The sequence below is a fragment of the Pinus tabuliformis genome, chromosome 4_2 (assembly GCF_031772625.1).
Source record: "Pinus tabuliformis cultivar Carrire ecotype Pingquan chromosome 4_2, CPIR1, whole genome shotgun sequence".
Taxonomy (NCBI): Eukaryota; Viridiplantae; Streptophyta; class Pinopsida; order Pinales; family Pinaceae; genus Pinus; species Pinus tabuliformis.
This window is the reverse complement of record NC_142304.1, coordinates 964,598,507-964,616,247: the sequence shown is the minus strand read 5'-3', so window position 1 is coordinate 964,616,247 and position 17,741 is coordinate 964,598,507.

The window sequence follows — 17,741 nt, the reverse complement described above, 5'->3', positions numbered from 1 at the left end:
TAAGGGGACTCATAAGTATTATGGAAGATTGAGCTCCAAAAGCTAATAGACATAGGGTTTCCTTTGGTGTCCAGTTTCTTGACAAGGAAAGGAAAGTTATCTAACTGATAATATAGCATAAGATGGTATATGAAAGAGGTATATTTGAAAACTCCTTCCCTCTCCAAATTCAGGAATTGATCATGGATCTTGTTGGAAATAAAGGTGGCATAATTATATCTGACAGTAGGGGGTTGTCCTAGAGTAAAGATTGATAATAATACTAAGGTGATATTATCCACATATTCACTAGTATTGAACCCCATAATCAGGGCTATCATATCAACAATGAGCCTTCCATTTTCAGTGAAGAAAGTCTACAGATAAAGTGGTGGACCTTTGGGCTAGTGCTTTGGCAACATGAAGGTTTGAGAAATATGAGTCACTTCTGATTAGGACAGCCGAGATGCTTTTTCAAGTAAATATCCCATGGAAAGAGGGATGAGGGGCTGACTGGAATGGAATTGTATCATCTCATTGATGGATTTAGCCGTTATGGGAAAAAATACTACCTGGCTTGGGGACTTAACAACTCTATGGTTGGGATCATAATTAGCACAACAATGATGAATTATCTCTGGGAAAACGTGAACTAAGGGGAGAAAATACATGGGAAGGTTAGACTCCCACGGTGTAAAAATGTCAAATTCATTTAGATAACTGTCTTTGGTTTGGTAAAAGGCTTTCAAGTGATTATAATCAGTGGTTAAGTCCTTTATTTGAAAATCTTTATCTGCAAGAGGCAGATAATCTAAGTCTTTGTGAGGAGCATTTATGGGTGTGACATTCAGGGCTATCGGGGTTTCCATCTTTGGTTCTTGTGGATTCAAAGATGGAAGTGGGGGAAATTCTGTGAAAGATAGGCAAGACAATAGGTTGGGAGATTTGTATGGCCAATAGAAATGTGGAATAGAGCTGAATTTGGTTGTTTCTTGTAAAATTTTAAGCAAAAAACCAAACTTACAGGGTTTCAGTGCAACTTGGATAAATACCTGTATCAAGACGGTGAATAATGCCTAAACGGGAGGATGACAGGTTCTAGGTAGCATCATAGCAAGGTTCTTAACCAAGTGGTGTTCTGCAAGCTCGAATAATCGATTGGGACTTTGTTTTGCATCGGAGCAAAGTTTATAGTGAATGACAGTGAAAATGACATTTTCCATTTTATTTAACAAAAATAAGGTTGGGGGGTCTTTTTGGATCTATCGGGCATATGACATAAGCAGGATGTGATTTTTCATCGCTATGTGGAGGGTGGTAAGCGGTAACGCTCGCAGCGCTTTTGGGGCTAGGCGGTTTTGGACGGAGGGCGAGCGAACATATGGAGTGGACGACGCGTGGCGAAGGTACGAGCGGAAAACTACCCGGTGATCATGAGTTAAAGCACGGTCACTGGGGGGGTGCAATATCACTGTCGAACATTGGATGAAAAGGTAGAGATCAGACGGTGGACGAGCATTGGAGATGGCGAGCATTTAATGCAACGGGGGCCGAGTATAGTTAACATATTTCAATTGTATCGGGAGCATGGTGATTGGTCGAGGGTGTTGGATACCTATACCAATAGGTTTCATATTTCATGATTGGCAAGAGAAAATCCAAATATGCTCTGCTTTGAGTTCACAAAGATCCCATATTTCCTAAAAAACAAGAAGGTGTGTAAAGTGTTTCAAATGTTGATGACCTTATTTCAAATTTTGATGGATGATCCAACAGTTTAATCTGGATCATGCCGTGTGTTCAATTTTGTGTTGTAGACTAGAGAAAAAAGTCTGTCCAAACTGTTTAATCTTGGCAGACAACTAGTTTAGGTAGAGAAGAAAAGGATCCCAACAGCTTAATCTGGGACCTTGAAAGAGATAAGGGTAGAAGTAGATAGAAAAAGCAAAAGAAAAAGCCAAGGAAAAGAAAAGGCAAGTAAGGGTCTGCAAGTCCAAATGCACCCTCCAAGAAGAAATAAAATGCTAGGCAAGTAGCTGGGTAGGTAGCAGGGGTTGCAGAAAGGTATCCCTATCATTGCAAGGTTGATGATGGTGGGCAGCAAGGCAAAAGATTACAGCTGGAAGCATGACTAATTTCCCTCACTCCCCTCCAATTTCATTTCTAACATTCCCTCACTAGCCTGAGATTCATGGAAAAGACTAAGTTTTCATAGTGGTTCTTGATCTTTAAAAGCCACATTTCTTATCTAAAGTTCTTTTCATTTTGATCTACTCTTGAAACCAAGCTTGTTTCATATAAACTCAATGATTTCCACATCCACTTACCTCCTCCTCCACAACTAACACTAACCCTATTGTACAAATCCCTTATATCGCCTTTCTCAATAATATTACTAACACCAAGGTGTATAAATCCCAGCATTATCTACATATTCTCCTTTTGGCATTATAGCCAAGTAAATGGTCCAAGGAGACTTCAGTCCACCTGGGACTGTGGTCAACCTTGTCTTGGATGTGCTCTGACCCCTGGTTATGAGCAGAAATCCTGTCCCTCAAGCCCTTACCGTCTCTCTGCTGAAAGCGCACAGAAAACCCCCTTTTCCTATGAAAACCCCTGAAAAGGCCCAAAAAACCCAAAACTGCGAAAAAACCCACTTGCCTATAGTCCTCTGCCCAAAAATTAAACTGAATATTTTATTGCGCTGGCGGGACCCCTCCCCAACATGCTCGACCAGTCGGAAGGCCCGCCAGCCGTCAGATCTCCAGCGCCCAGATCTAAGGGTGGGCGGTCAATTTCAGATCTCGATGTGCCGACATTTAGCGTCCGGGGAAAGCGGTTTTACCTATCCCGTACAATGGACGCGTGGCGGGCGGTAAGGTTGTTCGGAGCCCTCCTCCCACTTACCGCCTTTGCCCAAAGGTGGTGCGGGGAACCCACTTACCGCCACCTCGTATACCGCTACCCCACACGTCATGCCTACACGTCATGTCCACGCCGCTCTGACGTCACCCCGCCGGTGCCCGCCCCATCGTCCCTTGGTCCTCCACGCGGGCCCGCCTTTGCGCCCGCCCGCCACCGTGTCCTGCCGACCTGGCTAACACCTCAGCATCCACGTCACCCCTCACCTGGGCCCCGCCATGACGTCATGCTGACGTCATCGGCGGAAAAGCGCCAAATTCATACTTTTGCCAAATTTACCGATTTAAACGGCTAAACGCATATTTTTCGCTTATTTTGCATGCGAAGCTGAACTAGCCGTTGTCAAGCCTGCTGCCGCGAAATCTTGCATTCAGCCATCAAATTCGACAAGTAAACCGTTCAAAGTTCGAGGCTTGACTGCATTAAGCCTTTGCAACCCAGCCCGCAAGCTTCCAGGTCGATTTGCCAGGTATTTTGCCGTCTTCTCCCATTCTGCCCGTGAATTCCAATTTTCTGCAAAATCACCATTAAAGTCTGCTAAAAACTCTAAATTTAGCTCTACCTAAGCACCCAAATCAGACATAAGCAACCTGTGCCATCCATTAGCCCCAATTTAGCTCTGTACAAACCAGCTCGCGGGTTAAAACTGCAGAAATCGCCCTGAAGTACCCGGCATTGTTCCTTTTTGCCAAGTACTGGTTACCTACACTCTTCCTGTACAAATACTAATACCTCAGTAAGCATTCCCTTAGACAATCCACATTCCTGAAAATCATCAGTACTTTGCTAGCTTCAGAACAACTTCACACCAGAAGAAGACATCACACCAATTGCACCTACCTGCTGCTCAAAGTCTTCAAGAGATTCATCAAAGCTCTGCATCCTACTGCACACTTTCAGACTGTATCATGGCAGCATCTGCATCCTCCTCCCTCAGTGTCACTCCACTGAGTCAAACCAATAAGGAACTGGAAGCTATGCCATTAGTTGACAAAGACTGTCTCATAAATGATTTTGAGGGAAACAGAAACTTTTTGAAGACCTTCACCACATTAAGGGAAGACTATAAGGCAGGACTTGGTACAGATGGGATATGGGAGTCAAACCTGCCCTATTACTGCCTCCCAGCTGTGAATGTTTTCCCTCAAATCATTCACTTATGTGCTCAGAATTATGATCAGGAGCACAGAGCTGTCAACACTCAACTAGGGAGGATTTTGTTCTATATAAACGCTGACACCATCAACAAAATGCTGCACTTTGAACAGACAGAGTTATTAGTCCCTTTCTCCATGAGATCTTTAATGGAAGCAGGTGAGAAGATGACCAGTGAAGAGCTGCAGAAGGTCACCAGCAACTACATGTGGCCTGAGAACCAGCCTACAGGGCCACCTCCTTATCCACATGAGCACTTCAATGACTCAGGCAGGCTGCTCCTGGACATGATAGCCTATGTTCTAGGCTACCAGAACAGCAAGCATGTGGATCTAGCCATGCTCGTAATGCTATCTGCCTACAGCCCACGACAACCCCCTGCCCGAAAGTACAACTTTGCCAAGTTCATAGCCAATAGGATCCATGATCAATTGTGCAAATTGGACAGACAAGGAGTCTTTAGATATTCAGCATACATCTACCACCTGTTCATGTATCATCACTCTGAAGCTTTCCCATGCTACATCAGAAGGCTGGACAACAAAGGGGAGAGAAGATCAGTCATATTCTGGACCTCAGTCTATCATGAAATCACAAATTCACCCTACAGCTATTGTGAATTTATAGATCAGTTTGTATACCCAGTCTCCAGCATACTTATGAAATCCCCTCCACCTAGAATATCAAATGAGATCAAGAAAGCTTTACAGCTTTCTAAGAAGTACAAAATAGGTGATTGGTACCTATATGAACACCACACTGTGTTCAGAGTGTATGGGTGTGAGCTCTGTCCATACAGACTACCCAAGTATGTTCCCATGAGATTATTTGCCTTGGAATATTACAGGCAATTAATCCAGTCAGACCTCACTCACTTCCACAGCTCAAAGAAAAAAGCACACCTTAACTACAAAAATGAGCTGGGCCCTTTTATCATGAATAAGAAGGAAGGATGGGAGGCTGCAGATTTGATCCTAAAAGACAAATATAAGTTGTCTTACAGTTTCCGGTGGGTCCCATATGACCCTCAAGGTTTCATCACTGCCAGGAGAACAAAGTACAGACTCCTAGCCATCAAACACTGCCACTATCCACATCTAGAACAGTATGCAAACTTACAAGAGTGGCAGTTGGATACCCTTGTTGAGAGCTTGTCTGAAGAGGAAAAAATAGCTAAAAATATGAAAGAACTTGAAAAAACTATTGACCTGGACTATGTGATCCAGGTACCTTTCAGGCTGCCTCAAACATCAGGAGGAGGAACCTCAGTTACCAGGACAGCGCCGCCAACAACAGCACCAGGCTTGGATAAGGGAAAGGGAAAAATGGACGCTGAAGATGAAGCAAAAAAGCAGCAGTCAGAGCAGGGAAAGCAACAACCAGAGCAAGAAACAGGGCAGCAAGAAGAACAAACCGGTCTGCCACAAACTGGGCTGCCAGAAACCACCTTATTGCAGACACCACCCCCTCAAGTGGAGCCCCTAACCACTTCAATTTTACAGACCCCGGCACATGAAGAAAGGGGGACCAAAAGACAAAGAGAAGAGTCCACTCCCCTCAGTGGATCCTCCCAACAACCAGAAGCTAAAAGGCAGAGGGCAGACTCCCCAGAAGTAGAAGACATTACTGAAGATGTCTTCAATGATACAGCCAAGGATAGGGAGGGCAGCCAACACACAGGGACTAGCTCCTTTCAGCAGGAGCAGAATTTACAACTTGGCTTGGAGGTATCATCTTCTTCTCAACAAAGCCAGAAGCTCAAAGGTGCTAAGGCCACCTTCAAAGAAATCAAGGCAGCAAATGAACTATTGAGGGCTGAGGTTTACAAGCAATTTATAGATGCCACTCCAGCCCAACAAGAAAGATTGATGTCGGTCTACGACTTCAAAGAGGAGAAGATGATATTCAGCCATTTCAAACCTAAGGGGCCCAACCCAATGTCCACTGCTGATTTCATCAAAACAAGGGTGGAGGTCTTAGCCAAAGACATACATCCTATGGACCAAATTGAGCTCCATCAGCAGACTGGAGAAATGGTCTATGCCACCTTGGTAGATAAGGCCACATTAGCTCATGAGCTGAAAGAATCCTTGAAGCACACAAATACTCAACTGGATTTTGAGAGATTGTCTTCCAGGGCCAAGGATAACAGGATAAAATCTCTTGAAGAGATTATTGTTGATCTAGGGCATAACCCTAGTGACCCAACCGGGGTAAAAGCCCTCCTGAAGAAAAAAGAGGATGATCTCAATGCCATGAAGAGGAGATTGAAGCTGTCACCTACAGAACATCCTCAGACAGCTGAACTGCAAAAAGAAAAACAAGTTGATCAACAACTTGATCTACTATTGCAGCAGGATCAAAGGATCCAAGAGCTAGAGAAGGAGCTGGAGAAGTCATTACAGGACAAACAGGGAGAATCCACACTACCAACTCCCCCAACAGATTCTACAGCAGCAACAGGCTCTGGGGCAGCAGTGGCCCCTACAACAGCAAATACAGTTGACCAGCCCAGCATAGAAGAACTAACCAAGGCTGTTAAGCAAATGGAGCTACAAGCAGATGAGATAAGGAAGGCAAAAGAAAAACTGGCAGAGATAGATGCCAAGTATGACCAGTCTAAAATGACAGTGGCAGAACAGGGCAGACAGATCAAGACCCAAAAGGACAGAATCAAAGCCCTGGAGAAAGAGCTTGATCTCAAAAACACCATGGCTGAGATCAAGAGGATCTTATGGAATAAAATCACCCAAAGCATGATTAAACAGTGGAAATCACTCAAAACAATCCATGAACATATGGATTTAATTGTGCAAGCTCAGATAGATATCCAGAGGGCTAAGACAGCACTAGGAAATAGACCTGAACAAGCTAGCCAACTGATAGACTTTCTGAACAGGCAAGACAAAGATGAGCTGGCAGCAGTTGGAATCACCAACAGAACGGAGGCCATCCTTATGACCAAAAAGGTGCTAACACTCAGAGGATATGTGCAGACAGCAGAAAGGAGGAGCTATGAGATACAGACTGAAGTTGAAGACTTCAAGCTCAGAATGGGGATGCTACAGGCAAGAGGAATGCCTAGCCTATTGAGCGGTACAGGGAAATTGATCAACAGAGATCAATTTACAAATAGGATGGCCGCGTACATAGAAAATCAAATCACTGCATCCAGCAGTGCTTCTGAAGAAACTGTTCCTCCTACAGGACAGAGTTTGTACACTCAGCTTGAAGGGTCATTTTTTATTGAAAATGAAGTTAATCATCTATTTGAAACTCCTCCCAGTTTTTTCAAATACACAGAGCTTGATGAGACATTGATTAAAATGCGAAGGCATCAAATGCCCAAGGAGGACTGGTGGCAAGCCATGCTCCAGATTCTGCCACAGTAGTTTCAAAACTCCAGGTCAAAAGCCAGCTCAGGTCACCGCAAGACAAGTATAAAGTGGTCAGTGACTGGAAAATATCTAAAAGGTGATTCATCACTAACAGTGACAGCTAGCCACATTTTGAAACACACGCCTTCAGCCGACTACAACTGCTACAAATTCAACAGCATCTGACAGATTTTGACAGCTAAAGGACTAAGAGCTATTACTGCATTTACTTCTTCATTTACTTCTTTGGCTACTGCTCACTAGCAGTTGGCAGCATATTTATGAGGCATTTACTCTTCTTTCAGATATTTTTCCAAATGTAAATCTGTATATATACCCCCCTTAGTAACGCATAAGGGGTTGCTGGAATTTTCTCTTGGATAACTTCCATCTGCTGTAATATTTTTAGAGAATTAATACAAAGGAGGAATGGAACTTCCAGAAGTTTGGTGTATTTGATGTCTGGTGGTGAAGGATGCATGTTACAGGATTCCATGGGTGTTGCATAAAACTATAAGTATTTTCAAATCTTCTGTTATGTGTTTTTTTTGAGTCTTTTGTTCTCTTTGGTTGTTTAAATGTCTTACACTTGATAGTAAGGTGAAAGAATAGTTTCAGGATTTAATCAAGCATTACCCTGAACTCAAACCTGAACTGTCATCTATGTTTTCTTCAGAAACAGTAATAGAAATTGCAATTCTTAACTGCTGCACTTCAAACTGTCTCTTTGCTGTAACAGACTATTCCCAGGGATTCAAATTATTGCCCCTGTGACCTCTGTTTTCTGCTCCAAATTCTGTCACGTGGAAATATGTAAACAATAAGTGGAAATTCTTAAATGCTTTCACTTCGTGCTGCCTGTTTCCTGTCACTTAGCCAAAATATGTTTTAACAAAGCACTCAAAAGGCCCTGTAAGTTCCATCTTTCATCTCACAGATTCAAACACATTAAGCCACAGACTCCATTGCCCAATGATATTCAACATATCTAAAAACTACATCACTGAAGTCTAAGGGAATTTCATCAACCGAAACACAAACATAACCTGTACTCAATACCTAGCCTAAAACACCATCACTGTAGATATAAATCATAAAGAGAGAGCCCTCTCTGATCACTGTTTGGCTAGAAACAGTGATTAAAAGATTGGTTAGTGGTTACCCCGGCCGTATTCCCTTGGGAGTCATAGGGAACAACCTGGGTGTTAACATAATTGGCGACTCCACTGGGGACACTAAGACTATTCAATTACTATCTATCTTCCAAAGCTTTCATCAAGCCTGAAACTAGCCAAGACATCTTAGGACTGTTTCTCTAATACAGGGGCAGTCTTAGGGAAGAGCTAACTAGGGAAACTTATCCTAGCCTTGGAACATATATAGTCATTCCAGAGTTCTTATTTTGCCCTTGTAAATACAAAACTTCTGTATAAAGTTCTGAAAGAACACTTAGAAGCTGGCTCCTAAAAGAAACCCAAGGCATACTAGGGCACACCCTGACCCTGATCAACCCATCATTGTTGATAACCCAAATATCATCCCAAAGAACATAAGGAAACAGCACAAGCAGGATAAACCTGCTGATTCAGATATAAGGTCAGACCAACCCATCCTCATTCCCACTCCTTGCAAAGTCCTTTTTCGTTCCACACCCAATTCCCCTAGTTCATCTTCAACCCCTCAAAGTCCTACCTTTCCATCTTCACCATCTGCACATACTCACTCAACCAGTTCTCCACTTGTTACCCATCCTATTAACCCCAGTACACCTGTAATCCCAGTTGTCCCATTTGTTCCTATCAACCCTATTAACCCTATAAACATGGCTAACAGATATGCACCATTGCAGATTCCAGCCAATGCTCCAGCCCTACCCCAAGATTATCAAACCAGACTCTCATTTTTTGATTCCCATGGCCCTTTGACGGCCATCCAGCATGCTAAAAAGATGCAAGACCACTTTGAGACCTATGAAATTGATGATGATAGTGTCAGGATGAGAATCTTTGTTCAAAGCTTAACTGGGGATGTCAGGACTTGGTTTAGGTCCTTAAATGCAAATTCAATTGCAACCCCTGAAGTTTTATACCAGGAATTTACTAACAGATGGGAGAAAAAGAGAGATCCCCACCACATACTTGGTGAATATAACACTATTAAAAGAGGTCCCCAAGAGACAGTGTTAGAGTATTGTGCCAGGTTTAACAACATATACAATGCTATCCCTCAGAACTTAAGACCCCCTCCTGATTTGGCCCTTTATAATTTCCCTGATGGTTTTGATTCTGATATGGCCTATCAGTTGAGAGAAAGAGACCCTCCAACCCTTGCAGAAGCTCAAAGGGTTGCAGTCACTGTAGAGGCCAACCTAATTGCCAAAAGAAACAGGGCAAAGCTGGAAAAGAAAACTGGCTTCAAAGAAGAAACCTCGGGTTTCGACCAAAAGCTAGATGCAATTCTAAATAGCATGAAGAGGTTGGGGGAGAGAGTGGAATCAGTGGAAAGAAAATCATCATGGGAGGCACCACAAAACAATCCTCCTAGAAACCCAAATTTCAGGAGAGCCCAAAACCCCAATATAGGAAAGACTAATGCTGACCAAGATATCAGACCCCCTTTTCAAGAAAATTATGCAGAAACTTCTACTGCAAATCAGCTAAATGAGGACCCTGAAATCAATTTAATAGGTCTGGATGGCAAAAATCATGTATTCTTAACCCAAGAAGACCATGAGGAGGATGAGAGCAATACATTTCAAACTAAGTCAGGGGAATCCTTTGATTTTAAACAAGGATATGACACTGCTGTCTATGAAGTCCACAAACAATACAAACTAAGGAGTAGGACTGTAAATGTAAATCAACCCGAAAAGATAAAAGAAAAACAGCAAACCAAAGAAAGCTCAGTCACTGAACCTGATCATGTGCCAAACTTGCCTACAAAGGAAGTAGTGGTTGAAGAGGTTACTGAACCACTGTCACCATCAAAACAACCCATGGCAACCTTATCCTCTGAGCCTAACCCAAATATTGCCCCTCAAGATATCAATATTAGGGGCAGGTTCCAAAATCAAGATGAAATCCCACCAGAAGATGTAATAAACAAAGAAAGAACTGCTACCCGTGATCCCAAATTGCAAATTGACAAACCCTTTGACCTAGGAGTAGAGATTGGCAAGTTAAAGGTAGCAATTCCCCTCTCAGAGCTAGCAAAGCATGACATGTACAAACAACAGATTAAAAAATCCCTTCAGCTCACCAATAGCAAAGATGATGTAAATGTATTAGATGACACTCCAGAGTTACTATTTGGTCCAGAGGTAGATGGAAAAACAGTAGTCACAGGGGTTTTACCGTTTTATGTCAGCTTACATGTACATGACAAAATTCTGCACAATGCAATGTTTGACTCAGGAGCCTCTCATAATCTGATGCCAAAAGCAGTCATGGAAAGATTAAACTTAGATATCACAAGACCATACAAAGACTTGTTTTCTTTTGATTCTAGTCAAGTCAAGTGCCTGGGTCTAATTAAGGATTTGTGTGTGTCCCTGGTCCAATTCCCCAACAAGACCATTTTGATGGATGTTGTTGTTGCTGATATCCCACCCAAGTATGGGATGCTATTATCAAGATCATGGGGAGCAAAGCTTCAAGGCTCCCTGCAGTTAGACATGTCATATGCAACCATCTCTGTCTTTGGACAACCAAAAAGACTTTATAGGGAAACACTCATGAAGTATATGGTTAGCAGTGAAGAAAAACCCCAAAATTTCCCAATATATGCTGTTCATTCGGACATAGACTCTTACATCCTCTTTAATGACAGCATTGGCTTCTCCGACAGTCACATTAGCACAGAGACATTTAAACCAGAACAAAACATTATTCTAACAAGTAGCACCTGTCAAACATCAATCAGTACAACAAAACACTTTAGCTCTCCCCTAGGGGTCAAAGATGGTCAGGCAAATGATGAAGCTATCCTAGAAAACAAATGGGAGAAGAAACCCCAACTCATGCTCACACTACCACCCCATGAACAGAACCTCAAACCTCCTGACCAGCAAGGCATCTTGTGGGTCTTAGAATTTGATGGCTCGGTTAACAAGTTAGGAGCAGGAGCGGGAGTATGGATACATAACAAAGAGAAAGGCTGTGCAACAGGCAAGGCCTACAGATTGAATTTCAGATGCACCAACAACATGGCAGAATATGAAGCTCTATTACTAGGCCTCAAGATTGCAAAATCATTACAAGCACCTAGCCTCTCTATCAGGGGAGACTCTGATCTGGTCATTCAACAAGTAAAAGGCAATTTTGTCACTAATGACAAGAGGCTGAGATCCTACAGGGCTGCTGTAATCGAAATATTAGAGACCTTTCATGAGTTTGCTATCACAAAAATTCCAAGGGGCCATAACCTCCATGCACATAGCTTGGCAACATTTGCCAGCACTTTCAAATTCCCACTGGAACCTAATAATTGTTTCACAGCTGAGGTCAGGTACAGACCCTCTATTCCAAACAATGTCAGAGAATGGCAAGTATTTGAGGATGACATGCAAATAAACAATTTTTTAACCCTGCAACAGGAGTTCACAGGATTAAATATTGATCTTGAGACAACAAGTCAATCACAAATGCTTGAGACAGCAAGTCAATCACAAATATTTAATGAAGCATGTCAATCACAAATACAGTTTCAACAATCTGCTCACCCAATGTCACCTAGGACAGCAAAACAACTACTCAGCCCAACCATTTTCAACAATGAAAACATTCAACAAATTAAACAAATGGACTGTGAAGAGATGAGTAACATTGAAACTGAAATCATACAACTCAAAGACAACTTCCTCCCAGTGGGCCTTACCCCATTAGAGGATATTTTTGACTCAAATGACATCCCTAGGAAGCCAAAGATGCAGCCATTAGATGCAAGAATTGAAGAATGCAATATTGGCACTATGGAAAAGCCTAAGATAATAAAGCTATCCGCCTCTTTGCCCCCTGATCAAAAGCCCAAGTACATTGATCTCTTTAAAGAATTTCAAGATGTCTTTGCCTGGGGATATGAAGATCTCAAGTCCTATGACACATCTGTCATCCAGCATACCATCCCCCTCAAGCCTAATCAAAAACCATTCAAACAGAAATTGAGAAGGATCAATCCTGTGCTCCTTCCTTCCATTGAAAAAGAGTTGCATAAAATGTTCAAGGCTGGTATTATAGCACCAATCAGATTCTCTGAATGGATTTCAAATTTAGTCCCTACCAGAAAGAAAACTGGTGAAATCAGACTTTGTGTAGACTTAAGGAATCTGAATCAAGTTTCACTCAAAGATAACTACCCTTTACCAAAAATGGATCACATCCTCCAAAGAGTAGTAGGAGCCTCAAGGATATCACTGCTTGATGGATTCTCAGGCTTCAATCAAATTTTAGTGCACCCTGATGATCAAGACAAAACTGCATTTACTACCCCATGGGGAACTTTCAAGTATGTGAAAATGCCCTTTGGATTGAAGAATGCAGGGGCAACATTTCAAAGAGCAATGGACATTGCTTTTGCAAAAGAAATTCATGATTTCTTGGTCATTTACTTAGATGATCTTACACCCTTCTCAAAATCTGACCAAGAACATTTGAAACATTTAAGACAGATTTTCATAACATGCAGAAAATATGGCATTTCCTTAAACCCCAAGAAGTCTTTATTTGGTTTGGAAGAAGGGAAACTTTTAGGACACATCATTTCAAAAGATGGCATAAGAATTGATCCAGATAGGATACAAGCGATCCTACAAATGCCTCACCCTAGGAATGTCAAAGAGTTGCAAGGATTCTTAGGAAAACTCAATTTTTTAAGAAGGTTCATCCCAAATTTAGCAGAATTGATCAGACTACTAAACAATATGCTAAAGAAAGATTCAAAGGTTAAGTGGACTGTGGAAGCAAAGCAAGCCTTTGAAAGCATAAAACTGGCTTTAACCCAAACCCCGGTATTAACTAATCCTCAGTTTGACAGAGACTTTATTATTTTTTCTTTTGCCTCCCAGCATACTATTGCTGCTGTTTTATTGCAGAAAGATGATCAAGGGAATGAAAAGCCCATTGCCTTCTTCAGCAGAGCTCTTAGAGATGCTCCTTTGAAGTACCAAATAATGGAAAAACAAGCCTATGCATTAATCAAAGCTATCAAAGATTTTAGGATCTATATCCTTTACTCTCATGTTGTGGCTTATGTACCAAGTCCTATTGTCAAAGACATTCTCACCCAAGAAAACTTAGAGGGTAGGAGAGGAAAATGGATTGCAAACATACTTGAATTTGACATTGAAATAAAACCTACAAAGTTGATTAAAGGACAAGGTTTGGCCAAGTTGATGACAGAAGCAAATTTCCAAGCCTTAGATATCAACCAACTGGACAGTGAAACAGAGCTGGCGACTCCAAAGATCAATGTAGCCTTTGAACAATCTCCATGGTACTCTAATGTCTGTTACGTATTACAAAACCTGTGTGCTCCCCCAGGACTGTCCAGAACTAAGTCTAGGTTTCTAAAAATGAAAACATCTAAGTTTTGTGTGATGAATGAGAACCTACTTTGGAAAAACCATGAAGGTATTTTGCTGCACTGTCTCATTGAGAGTGAAACTAGCAACATCATGCAAGAATTCCATGCTGGAGACTGTGGTGGACATCTATACTGGAAGACCACTGTGGACAAGATATTGAGGGCCGGTTATTACTGGCCCACCATGTTCTCAGATGTGAAGAAATTCACAACATCATGCCACAAGTGCCAACTGTTTGAAGGCAGAAGACAGTTGCTGCCACTTCCTTTGAGGCCCATTTCAACAGAAAGACCTTTTCAACAATGGGGCTTGGATTTCATTGGGGAGATTCATCCCTCATCTTCAGGACAACACAGATGGATTTTGACTGCAACAGACTACTTCACCAAGTGGATTGAAGCTGCCCCATGCAGACAAGCAAATGATTCAGTGATCATTCAATTTTTGGAGAATAATATACTGGCTAGATTTGGCTGCCCAGATAAGATAATAACAGACAATGCTGCTGCCTTCAAATCCAAGAAAATGGTGAACTTCTGCCATAAATTTCATATCACTTTGGGCCATTCTACAGCTTACTATCCTCAGGGAAATGGTCTTGCTGAATCATCAAACAAAAGCTTGATAAACATCATAAAGAAAGTATTGGAAGAGAACAAAAAGAACTGGCACAAGAAACTAGTAAATGCTTTATGGGCAGATAGATTAACCACCAAAAGATCAATTGGTACCAGCCCATATGAGTTGGTCTATGGATTAGAGGCCAGATTTCCTTCATCACTAGGGGTGCCAGTTATGAAACTTCTACAAGAAAGTCAAGCAGAGCCAAATGATATGCAAAGAAGGATCAACCAGATAATCTGTTTACAGCAGACCAGAGAACAAGTTTTCAGCAGAGTGCAAATATTACAAGAAAAACTGAAAAAGGCCTTTGACAGAAGAACCAAAGCAGAAGATTTCAATATGGGAGACAAAGTTCTAAGGTGGGATGCAAGAAGAGAAGAGAAAGGGAAACATGGGAAATTTGATTCTTTGTGGAAAGGACCATTTGTTGTCCAAGCAGTACAAGGTAATAACACTTATTTCCTTAAAAGTTTGACTGTAACTGAACTGGATGAAGGTCCTGTCAATGGCAGGATGTTGAAGCACTATTATGATGGTTCACTATGATAGGGATCCAAAGGTTCATTGTATATATGCAGGCCTACATATGTTTTTTTGTTTGTAAAAAGATGTTTTCAAGTGCTGCACCTAGCAGCAAGAGGCAAATAGAATCAGAGGTCTTCCAAGAAAGAAGCACACAATTTTGACACATCAATGCAGTAAAGTTCAAAGATTGGTATGGGCAGCTAAGGAACAAGGCAATCTGACCTGCTGTTCTTGGTCTTTCAAAAGAAAAACCATCCCCACGTGGAGCCACTGTTGGATACCTATACCAATAGGTTTCATATTTCATGATTGGCAAGAGAAAATCCAAATATGCTCTGCTTTGAGTTCACAAAGATCCCATATTTCCTAAAAAACAAGAAGGTGTGTAAAGTGTTTCAAATGTTGATGACCTTATTTCAAATTTTGATGGATGATCCAACAGTCTAATCTGGATCATGCCGTGTGTTCAATTTTGTGTTGTAGACTAGAGAAAAAAGTCTGTCCAAACTGTTTAATCTTGGCAGACAACTAGTTTAGGTAGAGAAGAAAAGGATCCCAACAGCTTAATCTGGGACCTTGAAAGAGATAAGGGTAGAAGTAGATAGAAAAAGCAAAAGAAAAAGCCAAGGAAAAGAAAAGGCAAGTAAGGGTCTGCAAGTCCAAATGCACCCTCCAAGAAGAAATAAAATGCTAGGCAAGTAGCTGGGTAGGTAGCAGGGGTTGCAGAAAGGTATCCCTATCATTGCAAGGTTGATGATGGTGGGCAGCAAGGCAAAAGATTACAGCTGGAAGCATGACTAATTTCCCTCACTCCCCTCCAATTTCATTTCTAACATTCCCTCACTAGCCTGAGATTCATGGAAAAGACTAAGTTTTCATAGTGGTTCTTGATCTTTAAAAGCCACATTTCTTATCTAAAGTTCTTTTCATTTTGATCTACTCTTGAAACCAAGCTTGTTTCATATAAACTCAATGATTTCCACATCCACTTACCTCCTCCTCCACAACTAACACTAACCCTATTGTACAAATCCCTTATATCGCCTTTCTCCCTAATATTACTAACACCAAGGTGTATAAATCCCAGCATTATCTACATATTCTCCTTTTGGCATTATAGCCAAGTAAATGGTCCAAGGAGACTTCAGTCCACCTGGGACTGTGGTCAACCTTGTCTTGGATGTGCTCTGACCCCTGGTTATGAGCAGAAATCCTGTCCCTCAAGCCCTTACCGTCTCTCTGCTGAAAGCGCACAGAAAACCCCCTTTTCCTATGAAAACCCCTGAAAAGGCCCAAAAAACCCAAAACTGCGAAAAAACCCACTTGCCTATAGTCCTCCGCCCAAAAATTAAACTGAATATTTTATTGCGCTGGCGGGACCCCTCCCCAACATGCTCGACCAGTCGGAAGGCCCGCCAGCCGTCAGATCTCCAGCGCCCAGATCTAAGGGTGGGCGGTCAATTTCAGATCTCGATGTGCCGACATTTAGCGTCCGGGGAAAGCGGTTTTACCTATCCCGTACAATGGACGCGTGGCGGGCGGTAAGGTTGTTCGGAGCCCTCCTCCCACTTACCGCCTTTGCCCAAAGGTGGTGCGGGGAACCCACTTACCGCCACCCCGTATACCGCTACCCCACACGTCATGCCTACACGTCATGTCCACGCCGCTCTGACGTCACCCCGCCGGTGCCCGCCCCATCGTCCCTTGGTCCTCCACGCGGGCCCGCCTTTGCGCCCGCCCGCCACCGTGTCCTGCCGACCTGGCTAACACCTCAGCATCCACGTCACCCCTCACCTGGGCCCCGCCATGACGTCATGCTGACGTCATCGGCGGAAAAGCGCCAAATTCATACTTTTGCCAAATTTACCGATTTAAACGGCTAAACGCATATTTTTCGCTTATTTTGCATGCGAAGCTGAACTAGCCGTTGTCAAGCCTGCTGCCGCGAAATCTTGCATTCAGCCATCAAATTCGACAAGTAAACCGTTCAAAGTTCGAGGCTTGACTGCATTAAGCCTTTGCAACCCAGCCCGCAAGCTTCCAGGTCGATTTGCCAGGTATTTTGCCGTCTTCTCCCATTCTGCCCGTGAATTCCAATTTTCTGCAAAATCACCATTAAAGTCTGCTAAAAACTCTAAATTTAGCTCTACCTAAGCACCCAAATCAGACATAAGCAACCTGTGCCATCCATTAGCCCCAATTTAGCTCTGTACAAACCAGCTCGCGGGTTAAAACTGCAGAAATCGCCCTGAAGTACCCGGCATTGTTCCTTTTTGCCAAGTACTGGTTACCTACACTCTTCCTGTACAAATACTAATACCTCAGTAAGCATTCCCTTAGACAATCCACATTCCTGAAAATCATCAGTACTTTGCTAGCTTCAGAACAACTTCACACCAGAAGAAGACATCACACCAATTGCACCTACCTGCTGCTCAAAGTCTTCAAGAGATTCATCAAAGCTCTGCATCCTACTGCACACTTTCAGACTGTATCATGGCAGCATCTGCATCCTCCTCCCTCAGTGTCACTCCACTGAGTCAAACCAATAAGGAACTGGAAGCTATGCCATTAGTTGA